This window comes from Siniperca chuatsi, linkage group LG1 (genome assembly GCF_020085105.1).
Source record: "Siniperca chuatsi isolate FFG_IHB_CAS linkage group LG1, ASM2008510v1, whole genome shotgun sequence".
Taxonomy (NCBI): domain Eukaryota; kingdom Metazoa; phylum Chordata; class Actinopteri; order Centrarchiformes; family Sinipercidae; genus Siniperca; species Siniperca chuatsi.
The window spans coordinates 6,558,512-6,571,585 of NC_058042.1; positions in this window are offsets into that span (position 1 = coordinate 6,558,512).

A 13,074-nucleotide genomic window follows, 5' to 3' on the forward strand; every position below is an offset into this window, starting at 1 on the left:
ATCTCTCCTTTATTTAAGATCAAATCAGAAGACACTGAACATACAGGAGAAGTAAGGAGAGAGAGGATATGTGACACAGATTATGAGCCAGATTTATCATTGATTGATAATTCTTTTGAATCCTAATTTCCAAGTGACAACCAGGCCCTAGATGACCCAAAGTCATAAATTATGTTGATCCTGCAGACTTCAGAGCAGGAAATGAATTTTATTCTGAATCTAAGTCTAAGTCTCATTTCTACAAAGAAATGCCACTAAATAAAGCCGAAACAGACCAGTTCTCCAGAAGCACATCAGTGAAGAAATGTGTTAATCTCATAAAATGTTGATGTAAAACCTGGATTAAATTAGCTGGTGTTAAATATAAATCTGACAGGCCAATATATTGTATAGGTCTATATCAGTTACTTTACCAAGAGCAAAGCTATGATGTTGAATTGTCCTTGAAAGCGTTGAGGCACGGTGAAAAATATGACTAACGTGACAAAGATTAAATGTATTACGATCATAAATTCATGTAATGCATCCTCTCACATCCTTCATGTTCCATGCAAGTGTAGTCAAGACAGCAGTCACAAATGTGCTAATATGTCTATGAGTAGCCCCGCTGACATTTTACATGGTATTAGTTTGAAAATGTGATACATGCAAAGCTTAAGTCTTTTCTTAGTCCTGAGTTGAGTCCATTTTAATTAGCTACTGCAAACCAATTTTAACCCGAACCGTACAACTTAAAGTGAGTGCTTTTTTAGAGGGGTCATATGATAAGCATAGTTAACCTTAATCCTCAAAAACTGTTTGGTATAGATGCTGCAAATTGAGCATTATAAATACTACTATTGCTAATAAATAATAATAATAACAATAATTATAATATAATATAAACTTTATAATTCTCTAAAGTGAGGTTATTTACTTTGCTATGAAGAATAAAATACAGAAATGAAAGACAAGGGGCATCATAAAAGAACAAAAATGATTATGCACAAATAGCTAATTCCATGTCTTCTGACTTCTCCTTGCACACAACTACAGTAAAGAAAACACATTACATACTGGGCATAGCTCAAATGATAATATGAAAGTCAATAGTGCAGATAATACATGTTTTATTTGTTTATACTCAAGAAACAATTATTCAAAAGCAATGTAAAACATAGCTTCCTAATTATATTTTAACCTCTCATGCATGCTTATGGCCTTGACACAAAATGCAATTTCACCTTTAAGTAATTGTTTTTATAGTGTTTATTAATTTGCTTGTTTGTTTATTCGATCATATCATTTAATAACCTACCAATGATTGTTTCATTTACTTTATTTATTTTTGGAGACAAGTACTGAAGACCAGTAGTTTCTGACATCGTGGTAAATGTAAATGGCTGCATTTTATCCAAAGCGCTTTACAGCTTTGCCCCTCATTCACCCATTCACACACACATACACACACCGATGGCAGCAAGCTACCATACAGGGTTCTAGCCTGACCATCGGGAGCAATGTGGGGTTCAGTGTCTTGTCCAAGGAGACTTCAACAACTGTCAACCCTGTGATCAGTGGACGACCCGCTCTATCTCCTGAGCCACAGCTGTCCCTTAACTATTGCTAACCATTTTCTAAACACCCCATAACAAGCTACTATAGTTTATCCACAGAGAAATAAAACATGATATTTCTTTTATCACATTTTTATTTTACTACGTTAAACTTAAAATTAAAGCACAAAATTGTATTCTTGGCTACATTCACATTTGAAACCACATGAGAGCCTGACTGTAGAGAGCCTATCTTACTACTGATGTACTCATCAGCATGCTCAATGAATACACATAGCATTGGTCAGTAAAAGACAGAGTTATGCATTAACTCTAATAATTCAACCACTTCTCTCCAAGTCAAACAAGGGGCAAAATACTTATTATTTATTATTATATTTCTGGAGCATTATATATCTTGAAAATGCTATGGTTGGTGTTGATTAATTGGCATTGATTTGGCAAAGAAAGTATGTTAGAGCCTCCAGACTGTAATATTATGTAACATAGCTTCAGTACATCCAAGAGAGTCACTTAACGGTTAGGCTGTATATGTTTGTGTGTGGGTGTATGTTATGGTATGTTTGCACATATAATCATGTTCTCACTCTCTGGTGTACTTGTTAGCATCAAAAAGCTATTCATTCTGACATTTTACAGTTGTTGACTGGAGATTCAACTATAGTATCTATGCAAAAGATGATATTTTCAACAACATGAGGGTCAAAAGTACAAGATACTATCTGTAAAAGGTTTTGGACCCCCAAACACTAAAGAAGTTTAGTTTAAACCTGCATTAGCTGAGTTTTTGGCCACTTGGGGGCAGCAGAAACAAGCTGCAACAAAACACTGACATATAACCTTTAAGTCAATTTGACAAACTTGTTAGCTGACAGTTGCTTGCTTGCACATCAAGGAAACATGGATGGGGCAACATTATCATTCATTTGGAGTCGTGTTTCTGGCCATTTGATGAATGTAAGTCCAATATTGACTCTTTTTAGCTCTGTTTTTGGTCTCTGCCAAGTCCAAAGAAATATATCTTTCAATATGAGCGAACCCTTTCACAAACACAGTCATTTGATCCATTGTAAATAAAAAATATTGATTATAGCAGCTTTAAAGTGCTGAAATGTGATTACTTGATTAGTTGATGGACAGAAAATTAAGTAATTTATTGAGAAAAAACATTTGTTTGTTCCAGTTTCTCAAATGTGTGAATTAGCTTCTTTTCTCATTTTATATCATTGTAAATAAAATATATCTTTGGGATTTAGACTTTTGGTTGGACAAAACCAACAATTTAAAGACTTCACCCTGGACTGGAAAATTATGACATTCGGGAAACCTCCGACATTTTATAGACTAAGCAATTAATCAATTAATCAGAAAAATAATAGAGAGATTAACCAGTAATGAAATGAATTGTTTCCCACCCAGACAGAGGGAGAATATACAAGCTGCACACAGAAAGCACCAAACAGCCAGAGGGTTCAAACCCAGGGCGTTCTTGCTATGAGGCACCACCCATGTACCTACTGTACACTGTAGAGTAAATCTATTTGGCTATATCCTAGCTGCATAAACTGCCATTTCAAAATGAGGTATTAGATTTATTAACCGAGTGTATTATGAGCCCTGGGAATCCTCCTCCTGACTCATTTAGCCTCCTGGGCATGTGCGTCATTCACCTCCCCCTCATCACCTCCACCAATTGGAGCTCAAGGCTCTGTCATGCAAACTACTTTTTGCCAAATCAAATTTGAATGGATTGGAGGGATGACAACCATTCCCCGTGAATGGATTTGCAAGGAACTTAGTTCCTTCTTGGCACACATCCCTGCTTCAAGAAGCAACCACAAGACAGAGTGCCTATACAGCTGCCGCCATACATCTCATATTTTGTATTCCTGCAGTGTATTTCATACATAACATGATTGGATACATCCAGTGGAGATCTGGCAGACTTACTTCAAATCTAGTTACTTCCACATCTGGATTAAATGAACTGTGAGCCAAGTAGATGTAGTAGCTTTTACACATATTATCAAAGCAGAACCTTGTTTATCTGACATCTGAGGAATGGAGGTTGTTTTCTCTGGTGAAGTGATTGGATGACTACATTATTACATTAGTCCTTACTTTAAACCTCAAAGGTAAAATGGTTTATCCTAGCATGCAATCATAGAAAAGAGCTGCAGTGTGAGCAATTTAACAACTCTTCATCTCAAACTGTTTATAGAAAGCAGACTGTGATTGCTTCTGCAGTCTGAGCTTTGAGACAGCCAGTACTGTCCAGTTGTTCTCGGCTGGTACTTTTAGGTTTGAGCGAGCTGACAGCTTCACTACTGTTGTGCAGCACAACATGACAGCAATATGTTAGCCCAACTTAGCTGTCACATTTAGATCCCATAAGCATGTGGCTGTCCCACAGCTTTCGCCGTTGTTCTGGTTGTCCCCACTGCACCCTTTGGATTCTTGTTAAATGTAGCTGTTGGAGGTGCCCTACGAATGGTTTGCTGGGAACATGATGATTTTTTGATGCCCCCTGCTGGTGCCTTGTTGTTGCTAATTGATGCTTGGGGAGTACTATTAATAATGCTGTGATTTATTTTACCACTGAGTATTTCAACTCAGTTAAGCGATTCAAATTAATTAAAAAACAATTAAGAACACAAGTGGAAGTCTTTAAATCACTTATCACAGATCTTATAATCACAATGAACATATTTAAAAAAAAAAAAAAAAATCTAATTTCATTCACAAAGGAAAATGTGAATAGTGAATGTGAATAGTAGGCCTAACAGCAGTGCGACATAAGAAAAAACTTTTTATATTATGTATATTATTCACAAAGGCATTTCAGTCAACAGAAGAGAAAAAGGTGATTTTGAGTTCTTGTGTAATTACGTTTATTCATTTTATCACTCATAACTAAGCTGAACTCAGTGGTGCTGTTGCCATAGAGCTGTCGCCTCGCATCATAAGGAAAATTAGGCATCAAAAGTGAGTATTCACTCCTTTAAAAGTGTGTATTATCAAACTTCATTGTTTACAGCATGTCAGAGAATCACTTTATACTTGATTTACATAAATTGTCAGACATAAAACTTGAAAAATATGATCACAATGTATGTCATTTGATGTCCCTGTTGAGGTTAAAGTATTTATCCTGAAGATCATCTGTTTTTTGGATTTGATAACACCTGAAGTGACCACTGGTGACATCAGTTCAGCTACAACACCCTATCTGCTCTGCCTTTGTTTTGTCATAGGGAATTTCCAAACCAGTAAGTGGGGACTGGAACAGAACATTACAACCTTATTGTTTTGTTGATGTTATGCACTTACAGAGAAACAGTATATAATATAACACAACAGCCGGGCAAGCAAGGCATCTATCAGTATCCATGGTGATGTTTTCTGTTTACGGTGGACATTGCCAAGCTCATCCCCCATCTAACCTTTTCATTTATACCATCTCCCCTAATTTTGAGTAGTGCTGAAACGATTAGTCTATCAGTCAATTAGTGGACAGATAATTAATTGATAACAATTTTCCAAATCAGTTAAATTGTTTAAAGCTGCAATAATCAATATTTCTATATTCAAAATAGATCAAATGACTACCTTTAAAGTGAAAGGTGTTGCTCATAGTAATGAACTCACAAGAATTATCACATGACTCTGCAGTTCCCCTCAGCTCTACAGAGCTTTTTTAGCTCTTTCAGCCCACTGTTACTGTTTTGGTCCACTCTCACTGCTTTCATAAACCCCATTTCCAGCAGCAGCAGGCAGCTGTTTTCAGTGAAAAAGCTCTGATGGACCCACTGTACGCTACCTGTGCAGCATCAAATGAACAGCAGACAAAGGTCTAACTGGTGAACATAGTGGATCATTTAGCTGCTAAAGACACAGATATTTGTTGCCAGTGTTGCTTCATGTCTGCTGGATGTGTAATTTGACAACTGCTTGCAAATATACCATATTATCATAAGGTGGAAATTTGGCATTGTTGTATTTACAGTTAATTAATACTGCTTTGAGTCATTTATAAACAAAAAATTTGCTGGTTTCAGCTTCTCAAATGTGAAGATTTACTGCTTTTCTTCGTTTTATACCATTGTAAATTGAATCATGTAAATTGAACACCTTTGGGCTTTGGACCGTTGGTTGGACAAAACAACATGAAGACATTACACTGGGTGCCAGGAGAGTGTGAAGGGCATTTTTCACCATTTCCTGACATGTTAAATACTAAATGTCTAATAGTGTAGTATAGTATAAAATAGATGTTCATTGCAGTCTCATTATGGATCTTTCTCAGGTGGGAGTGTAACAACACTTTGCAATGAAGGGTTAATGGAGATGGACTGATTTGGGAAAGGGCCATCAAGTGCATTTTTGTAAAACCTGTCCTAAAGTTTGAAAGGGACGAGGAGAACAGGGATGGACGAGGGCCAAAACAAACCAAAACAACAATTCACATCACAATGCAATCACAAACTGGAGTTCTGGGCATAAATAAAGGAGTTTCCCTTTAAAAAATAATAGAGAAAAAAATCATGCTTGCTGACAAAAAGCTGCAAAGAAATGTCTCAAACAAAAAGACGTTTTAGTGTTGTATCTTCATTAGCCTGTCTGAACCTCAGTGTGGGTAATTAATGAAAATACTAAAGTAACATTTTCACAATAGAGATGACTAAGAGCCAGGCAGAGAAGAGATCCAGTACAAATGAGTGTGGGGGTCTCTGTATTACACCTTTAATAAAAGGAAGGCTCTATTTCTTACATATTCAAATTGCCACACATTTATGCCTGATCTCTTACATAATATTTCATTGTACAGAGAGAGTGAACTATCAAATCTTCTCCATCTTTGAGTTCTATGTGTGAAAAAACATTTTTATGTACACTATTAGAAATACATATCTTACTTACCTAAAGGTTCGATGTGCACAATTAAAACACTGTCACAGATTATGGCTGATATTTGCAGTTTTGCTATGTGTTTTGAGATTGTTTGTAGTTTGCAAAACCACAAATGTGCCATGGGACTGCAGAGAAGCTGCACTTGCTATAATAGTGACTTCTTGTTGCTGTTTCATTTGCAAATGTATGCAAATCTTGTAGACACATTATATTTGTGTAATTTCTGCTCAAAAGAAAATGTCCACTTTGTTGTATTTTGGATTGCATTGTTTGCCCTACTTTCCTCCACACCAACTTGGCATGCTGAAGCACCCACTCAGCACTAGCCCACAGTGTCTGGCAGAGACATGTGTCTAGTTCACATTTCTGTGAGCCTCCCTGCCAGTTATGCTTTCTAGGGCCACACTCAAACATAGAGGGACGGGGCCCTCGCTATTCAATATCACAGCAAGATGTGGAGTGTGATCTGCTCCCTGTCTGCAGGGAACAGATCATACTGCACGCATGTTTTTTAAACTACTGAATTAATGAGTATGCAGCAGGACTCATCATTAGGGCTCGTTTGTGTCAAGTATTTTATAATAGCAGTGATTGCTTGAGACCAGCTGTTCCAGAAACATGTAAACACGCTAGAAAGGAAATTTATTTCACATATTAATTCCTCACATAGTCCATATTGCGATGCATATTGGCAAGTAATTGTTGAATCATGAAACACATGTGCTTACATATTCTACAGCTGTCAGAGTGGGAAAAAATTATAGATGAGTGTCAGATCTGAGATTTCATTGCATCTCTCTGGTGAAAAGGAAGTTGCATAGAGCATCTGGCTTCCTGATGGTGGGACTGACCACCTCTGCTTTGAAGTAAGGGTTTTAAATTAACATCACTACTAGATATTATACCTCAAGATGAATTTTCAAATGTATTACTATCATCACAGCCTCTAGAAAACCAGCAGGCACTTGTGAATTTAAACAGCAAAAGGGAATGCAGATGAGTATCTTATTTCCCCACAGAAGGTGAATGATAAAAACAAATTCATGAGCTCGCAAAACCTAAAGGTCTGCAGCCTCACTGGAATAACACAAGACCGGGCTGATAGCTACAAACGCCTGCAAAGCTGAGGTAATAATTTAGACGTGCCGCCAGAAGACAGGTCTTACTGAGCTCTTAGGAAACCATGACGGCACCTCATCCGTCATCTGTCATCCTCCCTTCAGCCCATCTCCTGGGCCCGGCTGGAGAGCATCCTCCGTCTCTCCTTGCCCACATATACAGACACATACTCCCTCAAATATGATGGATGAGGGGAGCGCGCACACAAGCCTTACTCTTTCAACAGAGCATGACTCCATTTACACCTACAACATTACCAGTGAGCACTGTCTGGCTGGTGGGCCGCCGTGTTGTCCTTATCCTGACCAGTTTTATGAACAATTGCAGACAGATGTAGGACACACTTGGCTCCATTTTCACTCTTGTTCTGTGACTCTAATCTTAAAGCTGGTGTTCAAGTGGATGCTACTGTTTCAAAGAGCTGGCGCCATTAGGAGGAAAAACATGTATTAGCATATTAAAATGTTCCTTCCGGCATGAGAATAAAAAAGTAAAAAATAGTGAGTCAGAGTGAGATCTGCATCTCAGTTATTTGACTGTAATCTGTCATGAAGTCATCTTTGGAAGTATATAGCCTAGACTGAGTGTAATGCTAATGCTAAAATTCAGTTGCGATTAGGCCAATGGCTGTCAAAAATGTTTGGGATCTTTTTTTTCTTTTGAAATGAGAAAAGTGATAACAGCCTGTATTTTGGTACTTTATAGTATTTAAAGCTACTGTACTTTAATGTCCTCAGCACAGTCGAAGACTTTTATGAGAAAATAGGTCATGAATCATACCCTACTTTTTTCTTAATTATTTTTTGTGCACCTGACAGCTGTTATGAGTTCCCTCAGCCCTGAGATATACAGTCTTTTCACTCTTTACAGTAGTCACCTTGTTCGAATTTTCTTTCAGGAAAATGTGCATTACAAAGTTATTTTACAGTTCCTAAGACGCCATGCCTGTCAAAACCTGTTTCATATTTAATATGTTTGCTTTACTCCTCATTTTTCTGAAACTAGCAGAATTCACAGGTACTTCTTAATGTAAAAGATAAAGTGATAAAAGGACTGAAAGTAACTCTAACAAGAGTAGAGTGATGTTTAATTAATTACTGTACATGTACTGTGTATGTATACAGATGACTCACTTTATGAACTTCTTGAAATAATTAACATGAACAAATAAAAAAGATGTAATTTAACATTCAAAACAGACATTGTTTAAACCTTTTTAATTATAAATCACCATAGCAGTTTGTATGCAATGCTATGTAACTAAATCCTGAGACTCCCTTACGTGCATGAGTGTGACACACACTCCTGCCACTATTCCTAAACTTTGATGATTTCAAGTTATTTTGGGAGACTTTGGAAAGGCTAAAATTCTCAGAGAAATCAGAAGGTAAATTTACCATAGGTCATAAGACCTTGTTCATTTAATTGAACTAATACTTTGGATGGGAAACCATGGTGATGTGTTGCTTCAGTCCAAGAACAAACTGCACTGTTTTCAGTACATGTGGTTTGAAGTATTAAATACCACAGCAAAATTTTATTTTAATTCAATTTAATTTTCCTTAAAGAGTAACTTAACACCCAGCTGCAAAGCAGTGCTTCACTGCCCTCTCAATGTTGCCTGCTGGTATGAGATGGGATATGAACCGTGGTCTCCTGTGTCAAAGTCAACCTCCTCCCTAAGATATTTTATGACGCACTACTTCCACCCATGTTACTTAGAGAGGACAGTCATTACTCTCACTACTGTAAGAGGTAGCTTTTCAGGAAAGCATAAGGGTAGGTAGGTAGGTTGTTTTAGGAGTTTGAACAAACAACCAGTGCTGTCATTTTTCTGGTGAGGACAGTCTCTAAATAACAGTACACCTACTGACCACATGCTCAGCTGTTTGTCTATATAGCTGGAATAATCACTTGATAATTATAAGGGAAACAAAATGGTAACAATCCACATTTTACATTAGAGGCATCTCATCCCATCCTGAGATGATGAAAATGCTGTCAAATCTGCAGGTTTATTCACCCACAAGATTGTATGTCATCAACAGCAGGCACTACTGAGGGAAAATAGCATGAAGACAACAAAACACACAAACCTCATCAAAGCTTTGCACAAACCGCATTAGCCCGTGTCCAAGTCAAGAGCAAGACCACTGAAAGTCTAGTCTTATTCATCACCACACGTTTTAATTAGTGCAATTTAGCCTATTATATTTTAAATGATTGTATTCCTAACCAAATTAAGTGTTTCTGTTTATTGTGAAACACTAAATGGAGAAGCTGAAGGGAAGGAGAGAGCCATTCTTTGGTAGAAATGTTCACCAGTTTGCATTTGCAGGGTGTGACATGGTTGTAAATCAGGATCTCTTAATTTTTTGAGGGGTCATGAGCCAAAAAGATTGAGAACCACTGGCTTAATATAATAAATATGAATTTACAAAGTAGTTAAGACATTACTATTGCTTAATAAATATATCAGTGTCGTGGAATTAGAATGTGTATGAAAATAAATTACTGATACGCAGCCATGACTGAGTCAGAATCACAACCCAGCTGGCTCACTTCCAAAACAACATTTAAAAACTAGATTGAGATTATGACTGAGAGAAGACCTCTAAGTATTTATACAGATATGTTTAATGGGGATGTGAACGGAAAGTGTAATGTGCTGTGACATGAATGAGGAATGTCAGGTGGTGCAGTTATGTAATGTTGACTCTAGCTGTATATGCCCATATTAAAAAAACTTATTTACTGATGTGAATAATTTCAACCACATAACAACTGAGGTGTGAAGGGGTGCGATTAAAGGAATTAAAACATAATGTTCTTTTAGTTGTGGATGTGCAAATTTTCAGTAATCTATAGTTTTATATACAACGAATCTGTCAGTACATATTAATAACCTGACTGCTTAGGTCCTCAGAGTTAATGGGTGTACACTAAATGTCCTCTTCACCTCCTATCTTTAATATATCATAATCCATCCCATGCTTTCTAATAAACCATTGTGCTTTTTTTTTTACCTCCTGAATGAGGTAAGCTAATACTCCCACTTTGCCCTTATTAAGTTGGAGCTAGAGGGCCATGGTTATTTAATTTGAAGATCTGCCATTATCTCTTCATGTCAGGAATACACAGAAGTTAGCTCTTTATCTCGCACAACACAGACTCCACCCAGTTACATAACTAATAAAAATGCCAAACAATCTTGAAAGGAACAGTTAATGGCATTTAATACAAGTTTTTTTTTGCTTACAGCAATTCTGAAAAATTATATTTCGTAATTTTCTTGCCACAGATTTGATCAATTTCTTGTGAAATTATTCTTCTTTTACTAATGCTTCCCTGCTTATTTAGATATTTATTACTTTCCTGTTTTTTATTTTGTTTCATTTTTTTTTTTTTTGCTGATCCTGCTCCTATCGATTGGCTGCACTCTGTTGCAGCTGAGAGAGATGGGTAGGTGGTGTGTGGGCGTTTTATGATCCGTCCTCATCCTCTTTCCATCCTGTAAAGTGCTTAACAACAATCAATCTTAACTCCCCTCCTTAGGAGATAACGTCGACCATGAGGTTGATATTGATTTGTGAAGAGGCCTCCAGGTGGTCTTTAGTCATTCCACAAACCTCACCTACCCGCCGACAGAGAAAAATACTTATTTAGAAGAAATCGAGTAACCCAGGAGACATAACCTCTGTTAATCAAATTAGTTGGCTCGTGAATGGAGCAGTTAGATTAGTTGGTTACATAATGAATTGTACTGCCTGTCTGATTGTCACATGGATTTATGCCCTTTTCACCAATTGTAGGTGAGTATATCCTTCTTCTGACATCTGAATTAGGCTCCTGTATGGCCGCTCAGCCTGGATTATGGCACAAAAGACTGTAACATCAGATCCTGTGCATTGATTAATACAACCACCTCATCATATCTGTCTTCCATCAGCCATTTTATAGGATTTCAGAAGAGAGAGAATGGTCTCGTTAAGGTGAAAGTTTTATCGTCAAGACAACTAAAAAGCTCACTAGTCTCATTTTTTTTTCTCTAAACATTGATTTTGACTGCAATTGTGTCTAGCATTCAGAAATATATTTTTTTTAAAGATAAGTTTCAAAATTCAGTACATGAGTACTGAGAGAGCAATGTTGCAGAAGACTGGCTCAGGTTGTAAGAGGCAATCCTACAAATGGAAGGTCACTGCTTTGGTCCTTTATGGCACCCACTGTCCATTCTGATTAAGAAAGATATTGAACTGCCTCTGCAGGAGCACCACCAGTATCTTAACCTGCAGCTCCATCTTTACTGTGATAAATACCCATGTTTGTCTGCCTCTAATGAATGTGGAAAAGAATAATTTCCTCCCTACACTTGGGTCATATGGGATATTAGATTTTTCTAAACCCTGAACTAAAAAGAAATCCGACCTACCACACTAAAATCTTATATACATATCACCTATCTGTAGGGTATCAAATCATACATTGTATTACTCATCTGCTATTCTTTTTCATTCCTAATAATTTTAACCCTTGAGAGCATTTCTCAGTGTAAAGATGTTTTATGCATCGGGCACAGGACTGCAAGCTACAGATCAGTTATGACAGCATGCATGTAATGAGCTGATTTTGTCATTTCTCACCGCTGTATGGGCTGAACACACAGGGACACGTCATAACTCAGTGGGTTCCAGTTTGCTTTATCATGACACGCTGCAGCGTTTATGACAAAATAACAGGACACACTAAATTTCCCTTAACTGCTGTCCCTGTGCACTCCTCAATGCCTAAAGCATTTGCATTGATCACCATCCTCATGCATTTAGTCTTTCTGAGCTGTATTGTAGGCTCATGTGAGGCAGTAAAACTGTCGAGAAAGTTACAAGATAAAAGATGTAACACCCGAGCCTATTTGAGAAGCCTCTCTCTGTCTTCATGTTTATGCTAATAAGGCTCATTATGATGCTTTATAGAAATATGAGCCTGTACAGGAAGTCACATGACCAGGACTTGGTACACTCTTTTGGAGGTCATTCAAATTCAATAGGGACCTGGTGTAATTAATCAAAATAAAGTATTCTGGTGGAACAAGGTCTGTTGGAAAGCAGTGTTCAACAATGACATGGAGGATATTTGACTATGTGCCAATGTATCCATATTGGCATGGCACAGAAGTGGAGGCAGCTTTTCATAAGTCTTCATTGTTTCTCAGCATCTAAAATAATCTGGCCTATAAGAAGGGCTGAAACATTATTTTTTAATCCTCGCTTTTTTTTTTTTTTTTGTGCTTTCTTTTACAAAATGTGAATAGGCCTGTAGCTCCTTGTACACATTAATGTGAAAAGTTTGCCTCTTACTGACAATATCATTAATTAAAGTAAAGAGGTGCTGTGAAAAGGACTGACAAACAGACTTAAGCTGTTAAGTCTTGATAAACAGATATATTTTTCACTCTGGTTTCCACTTATCTTTGCTTCAAATTAATTCA